This window comes from Ochotona princeps, chromosome 29 (genome assembly GCF_030435755.1).
Source record: "Ochotona princeps isolate mOchPri1 chromosome 29, mOchPri1.hap1, whole genome shotgun sequence".
Taxonomy (NCBI): Eukaryota; Metazoa; Chordata; class Mammalia; order Lagomorpha; family Ochotonidae; genus Ochotona; species Ochotona princeps.
In genome coordinates, this window is record NC_080860.1 from 3080552 (window position 1) to 3087870 (window position 7319).

Consider the following 7319-nt stretch of genomic DNA (forward strand, 5'->3'; position numbering starts at 1 on the left):
GCCATTGTGCTGGGTCCCTAAAACCTGTTTTTATAACCAAGATTTGAGTGAAATACAACCCTGCGAGGTTGGCATCCCTCTGCCTGTGACCCCGCAGTAGCAGAGTTGAGTAACAGCTGCAGCTCACAAGGCCCATAAAACTTAGAGCGGTCAGGGGCCGCATCATGGCACAGGAGGATACACCACTGACTGACACGGAAGCCAGATGGAGCCTTGGCTGCTCTGCTTCCCATCCCTGCTAATGCCCCCGGGGCAGCAGCAAGGGGACGGCCCAAGTGCTGGGCTGCTGCACCCACACGGGAGACCAGCATGGGTTTCCAGGTTGCACAGTTCAGCCTGACCCAGCTCCAGCCATGCCAGCAATCTGCAGAGTGAACCAGCACATGGAAGATTTCTCATTTTCTCTCCCTTTCTCTATAGTTTGGTGTTTCAAACAAGCTTTTTTTTAAAAAAATGTAAAATGCTTGTGAACTGGCCCGCTAGAGAGAAGTTTGCTGTGGGGCGGCGGGGGAGGGAAGCATTCAAGCCTGCCTGGCAATGAGGTGGCATCTGGGAGCCTTGACTCCAAACAGCCCGGACACCCACAGGCCTGGGGCTGCGTTAATGGACTGCTCTGGTTGAAAGCAATGGGAACCAATTCTGTCTCAACCAAGGAAAGTGAACTGAGCAGAGTGTGATGGCAGACAGAGCTCTGAGAAGGTGGGCTGAGCTCACACTCATCTTCCGGGGTTCCCAGAGTCAACGCCAGGTGATGGCTGGCTGCCGTGCTAGGTTGGCCCACTCAGCTGGGAGAGGCTGACTCGTGGGTGGTGAGTCAGATGCCGACCTGGAAGGCAGGATGGACAGGGTGGGCAGGGTGCACGGAGCTGTGCAGTTCAAAGGGAAATGAGATGCTTCTTGCAGAAGAAGAGCGGCTGTCCAGGCCACGTGGACCTGTGCCGGGAAGGACCAAGCCCCAGATTCCACAGCGTTTCAAAGTGTCCTTTGCTTGTACTCTCTCTCTCTCTCTCTCTCACACACACACACACACACACACACACACTCACAGAAGGAAACAAGAGCAAGAAGTCTCTCCTTTTTTAAAAGATTGATTTCTTTTGGGCCTGGTGGGACTGCGCAACTAGTTAAATCTTCCCTGTCTCTCCTTCTCTTTTCTTTTTTTTTTTTTTTTAAGATTTTATTATTATTGGAAAGCCGGATATACAGAGAGGAGGAGAGACAGAGAGGAAGATCTTCCATCCGATGATTCACTCCCCAAGTGAGCCGCAACGTGCCGGTGCACACCGATCCAAAGCCGGGAACCAGGAACCTCTTCCAGGTCTTCCAGGTCTCCCACGTGGGTGCAGGGTCCCAAAGCCTTGGGCGTCCTTGACTGCTTTCCCAGGCCACAAGCAGGGAGCTGGATGGGAAGTGGAGCTGCCGGGATTAGAACCGGCACCCATATGGGATCCCGGCGCATTCAAGGCGAGGACTTTAGCCGCTAGGCCATGCCACCGGGCCCTAAGATTTTTTTTTTTTTATGGCAAAGTCAGATATACAGAGAGGAGGAGAGACAGAGAGGAAGATCTTCCGTCCGATAATTCACTCCCCAAGTGACTACAACGGCCGGTGCTGCGCCGATCCAAAGCCAGGAGCCTGGAACTTCCTCCAAGTCTCCCACGCAGGTGCAGGGTTCCAAGGCTTTGGGCTGTCCTCTACCGCTTTCCCAGGCCACAAGCAGGAAGCTGGATGGGAAGTGGAGCTGCCGAGATTAGAACCAGCGCCCATATGTGATCCCAGCCTGTTCAAAGCCAGGACTTAGACTGCTAGACCACCACTCCGGGCCCTGTCTCTCCTTTTCAATAACTGCCTTTCCAATAAGAATAAATAAATCTTGGGCCCGGCACGATGGCCTAGCGGTTAAGGTCCTCGCCTTGAAAGCACCTCATGTGGTTGAGGGAGAGGAGGTGGAGCTGCCAGCTCACACCAGGGTCTCCTGGGTCAGACTTCTTCTTGTCACCTGGGTTTACAGGTAGGCAGGAGGGGTCCCCTGAGGGTGTGACATGTGGCCACTTTCCAGGAAGTAGAGCAAACTAGAAATTAAGTGTCAGTTTGCACAGCAACATTGTTTAAAGTAGCTCAGACAAGGAGAGAGCCCCAATGGCTGCCAAGGGAGCAATGATGGGTTACATTATGGCGCAGCTGCAAAACACAGAGCTGGGCAATCGGAGGAACGAGGGGAGGAACGAGGTAGATCTGCACACGCCGATCTGGACGATAGCCAGACTACAGAGGGCCTGGCACAATGGCTCAGTGACTAAATCCTCACCTTGCAAGGACTCAAGGATCCCGTATGGTGTCAGTTTATGTCCCGGCTGCTCCACTTCCCATCCAGTTCCCTGCTTATGGCCTGGGAAAGTTGTGGAGGATGGCCCAAAGCCTTGGGACTCCTGCAGCCACATGGGCGACCCGGAGGAAGCTCCTGGATCAGCTCAGCTCCAGTCATTGCGGCCGTTTGGGGAGTTAACCAACGGATACAAGATCTTTCTATCTTTCTTGCTCTCTGTCAATCTGCCTTTCCAATAAAAACAAATCTTCCAAAAAACATTGAATAAGAGAGTGCTAGTTCACGCCCTCCAATGGCCACAAGAGTCAGAGCTGGATCAGGCTGAAATCAGGAGGCAGGAGCTCCTTCCAGTTCTTCCAAACACTTGGTCTGTCATCTACTGCCTCCAAGTCTAGGCAGGGACTGGCTGGCAGTGAGGGAGATTAATGTCCTCTTGGGGGCCAATTGGAACTCTCCCCACCACCCCAAACCCTCTCCACATGGAAGGACTCTTCTGAGAGCCATTGGTTTCTCCGTTCTGCTTAGAACCCAGGCAGCACCCACTGGTTGGGGCCCCCCTTGCACTTCCTCCCCATTTGTGCCCTGGTGCTAAGCTCTCCAACAAGCATAGGATCCTCTGTTTGGCCCCTCCCCTTTGCCAGAGAACCCAGAAAAACGCAATGGCCATTTTTTTTAAGTTTTCAGAGATCTTTCTTTAAACCCTTTTCTTTCATTTTGAGCCCAACCAGGTATGTGCCCAGGGCAGGCACCAAGTTACAGCAGCCTGGTGGGAGCCCCGCGCAGAGCTGGGATCCACAGCGCTCCCTCCTCCTGGAAGAGCCACACTGGCATGCCGGGGGGGTGCCTCATTGCCCAGGCTGGACCTTGGGGAAGCTAATATTCCCTCAGACAGAGTGCCAGGAGTTGGGGAGCCACGGAGGGAGACTGCCAGGCAGCAGCCAGTATAAGAGACAGGAGTCTTAAGTGACATTTCAGGGGTGGCAAGGTGCCAAGGGTGACATCAAAATGATCCATGACCACTTCAAGAGGAAGAGGAAATGGAGAAGAAACGAAGAACCTGAGGCGCAACCACAGAAGTCAGGAGGGTCTGGGGGGGGCAGTGGACAGCTGCTGCTTTGGGGTGCAGGCCTGCCTCCAGCTTCCAAGGGTCTACACCACGGTAGAACAGCCACGATGGAGGGTTACATGAATACTCTACAAGCACCAGCGGAGCAGGGACAGCTCTGAGGTGACAGGCATATGTGTCATGTGAGAATATAAATACAGAGCTGGCATGTGGCACAGGGGGTCAAGCTACCAGATTCCATAGCGCAGTGTGCGACTCCTGGCTGTTCTGCTTCTGATGCAGCTCCCTGCCAGGGTGCCAAGGAAAGCAGCAAACGATGGTCTGAGTCCTTGGGCCCCTGCGCCCACCTGGGAGCCCCAGCTCCTGACTTAAGTTGGGCCCAGCCTCAAACACTGGGACCGTTTGAAGAGTGACCCAACAGTGGAAGATATTTCTTTGTCTCTCCCTCTCTCTGTAACTCTGTCTTTCAATAAAGCATCTATCTATCTGTCTATCTATTTATCTATCTATCTATCAGCAGGTGTTTAGCTTAGGGGTTGAGACATACACACTGGAGAGTCAGAGTTTGGTCTCCGTCTCTGCCTCCAGCTCTGGACCCCAGCTTTGTGCAGACTCCAGGAGGCCATCCGTGCTGGTGGCTCTTGGAATTAGGCTCCTAACACCTACATGGGAGACCTGGATTGAGTTCCTGGCTCCTCGCTGCGGCCCAGCCTTGTCACGTCTGTGACAGGCATTACGAATTGAACCAGCAGAGGGGAGTGTTCTTACTTGCCCACTCTCTCTCTATCTCTCTCCTTCTCAAATAAATAAATAAATAGATTTGGGCCCGGTGGCGTGGCCTAGTGGCTAAAGTCCTCGCCTTGAACACCCCGTGATCCCATATGGGCGCCGGTTCTAGTCTCGGCAGCTCCACTTCCCATCCAGCTCCCTGCCTGTGGCCTGGGAAAGCAGTCGAGGATGGCCCAATGCATTGGGACACTGCACCCGCGTGGGAGACCCGGAAAGAGGTTCCAGGTTCCCGGCTTTGGATCGGCGCAGCACCGGCCATTGCGGCTCACTTGGGGAGTGAATCATCGGACGGAAGATCTTTCTCTCTGTCTCTCCTCCTCTCTGTATATCTGACTTTGTAATAAAATAAATAAATCTTTATAAATAAATAGATTTAAAAGCTAGGAGAGAGGCATGCGCGGAGGCAGTCTCAGGTTTCCGGGCCCAGGCTGCACTCCCAGTAACGGGGCAGGTGTAGCAGAGGCAGCCTATTGGCCACCCAGGTCCCAAGAACCCACATGTTCAGACATGCGTTCCCAAGTCCCCCCTCGAGCCCACATGTGGTTTCTGGGGCCCCGGAGCCTGAGTTTTCAGGAAGCAGTGACTTCTCCTTCAGCAGAACAGACTCACTACTTCTGCCTGCCCCGTGCCCTGCGGCAGTGGCCCCCAGCGCGAGGAGTGTCTGCGTGCTGGGCAGCTCTCCTTCCCCGCTCATTGCAGCTGCTGCCCATCATCCCCCCGTCATTCCCACCCAAGTGCCCTTCATTCTGCCATGCCATCTTAACTTCCCTGATGCTGGTGGGATGCCTGTCCACCAGCAGGGCGCTGGGGTTTAGCAGTTCCAATGTTGTCATCATCCTAACACAGTGCCTGCTCCAGTGCCCTGCTGGTGGACAGGCGTCCCATCAGCATCAGGGAAGTCAAGATGCACAGAGCCTAGCACATGAAAGGACTGTTGGCGAGCAGAGAGGAATGGGACGGCACTCACTGAGGCGCAGGGGATGCTCAGCCCTTGGACCAGGAGCCACAGTCCCCTCCCATACCTGCATCCCTGCAGGCAGAGGCCACAGGTGGTACAGGGCCCCATACTGGGTAGCGTGGAGTTTCAGGCTCCTGGCTTCAGCCTGCTCCAGCCATGTGAGGAAAAAAACCAGCAGATGGAAGCTCTGTTTTTTAATCTGTCTGCTTCCGAAAAACAAAATGAAAACAAAAAGTTTAAAAGCAAATTCAAAGTAGGACTGATGGAGGAGCTTGTCAGGGTTAGTGCAAGCCGCCCTTGCACACATAGCACTGTGGCTAAGGGGAAGGCGACCCAGAAGCCAGTGTCTGGTGCAGTACCTCAGGGCTAGCCATAGCAGGAAGCTCTTCTGGCCTGGGAGGGAAGTGACAGAGCCTGAGACAGGGACCAGAGTGGACACCTCCGTTGGCCTGGAGGTCACAGTGGCCAAAATATAGGGAGCTGGGGTCTCACACCCCAGTGCACCCTCCTCCAGTCTCTAGTCTCCCACTGGGGTTGCTATGGGAACCCAACAGGGAGAAGGGCGGCACTCATCCCATTCACAGAATCAGCTTCTGGGCACAGGACAGGGTGGAGTGACAAGCAGATTCCAAGGCTGCCATCCAACGCTTACGGCGGTATTTGGTATAGGTCCAGCCGCCACTGGGTACCTGTGTCCCATGTGTTGAGTACCTGGTTGAACCCCTGATGCCAGCTTCCACATCAAGTGCACCCTGGGAGGCAGCAGACAAGAAAGGCTCAAGAGTGTGGTTCCCTGCTGTCCATGAGGCCCAGCTGGACGGAGTGCCCAGCTCACAGCTTTGGCCTGGTCCACGAAGGCATCTGGGCACCGAACCAATACATGAGCAGCACACCCAACTGGCTCTAGCTTCACATCTCTCTCTCTCAAAAACAAACAAACAAACAAGCGAACTTCACCTTTTGGGAGATCTATTCTTTAGATTCAGCTCCCATGTATGGGACAAGACAGCTGACCCTATGTAGCAGATTGAACGGTGAGTCCCCCCCCTCCAAAAAGCAAACCAAAAACCTGAGCCCTGGGGCCAAAACGGTAGCCTAGCAGCTAAAGTCCTCGCCTTGCACACACCAGGATCCCATATGGGCGCCAGTTCCAATCCTGGAGGCCCGATTCCCATCCAGCTCCCTGCTTGTGGCCTGGGAAAGCAGTCTAGGACAGCCCAAAGCCTTGGGACCCTGCACCCATGTGGAAGATCCTGAAGAAGCTCCAGGCTACTGGACATTATGGCCACTTGAGGAGTGAATCATCAGACGGAAGATTTTCCTCTCTGTATGTCTGACTTTCCAATAAAAAAAAAAAAAAAAAACAACGAAATCTTAAAAAGAAAATCCTCTCCATGGTCCCTGGAGCCTGTGACGCAGACGTAAGCTTACTAGGGAAAAAAAGGTCTTTGTGATGTGACTAAGGACCTTGAGCCGGTGAGGTCATCCCAGGCCGAGCCGGGGTTGGTGTGGTCATAAACCTGGTGCCTGGGTTTGGGATTTCTGGCCTTTGGCCTGTGACAGAGTCAGGTTTCTGAGATTTAAGCTGCCAGGTTTGTGGCCAATTGTGAAAGTAGCTACGGGACACTAATGGAACTACTGAACCAGGAGCAGGTACTTGTGCGCAACAGGGGGTGACCCGAGCTGCTGACCCCATGTGCCTCAAAGTGTTTATCCCTTAGGATGCTATAAGGCAATGGTTCTGGAGCCTTCTAGTCTCAAGATCCCTTGCCCCCCTGTTCTTGAAGGCAGAGTGACACACACAGAGGGAATCACTCATCCGTGGGTTCATCCCCCAAATGCCCATGATGGCCATGCCTGTCCCTGGTTGAAGCGGGAACCTCACCTGTGTCTACCACATGGGTGACCCCAGCACTCGGCCCATCATCTGCAGCTGGAACCCCAGCAGGCACTGGGATGTGGGCATCCAAGCAGTGGCTTACCTGATATGCCACAATCCCGGCCCACCAGAACCAGCAGAGAGCTTTGCTGATAGGCAGGTTCTGTCTGTGGCTGTCTACTATAATTAGAATTGTAAACATGCTTTGGAAAGCTACCATTTAGAAAGGCTAGGAACATCACATGTTAACATAAATATTTTTTGAATCAAAAATGATAACCATGCTTGTGGCTCGTGCCTA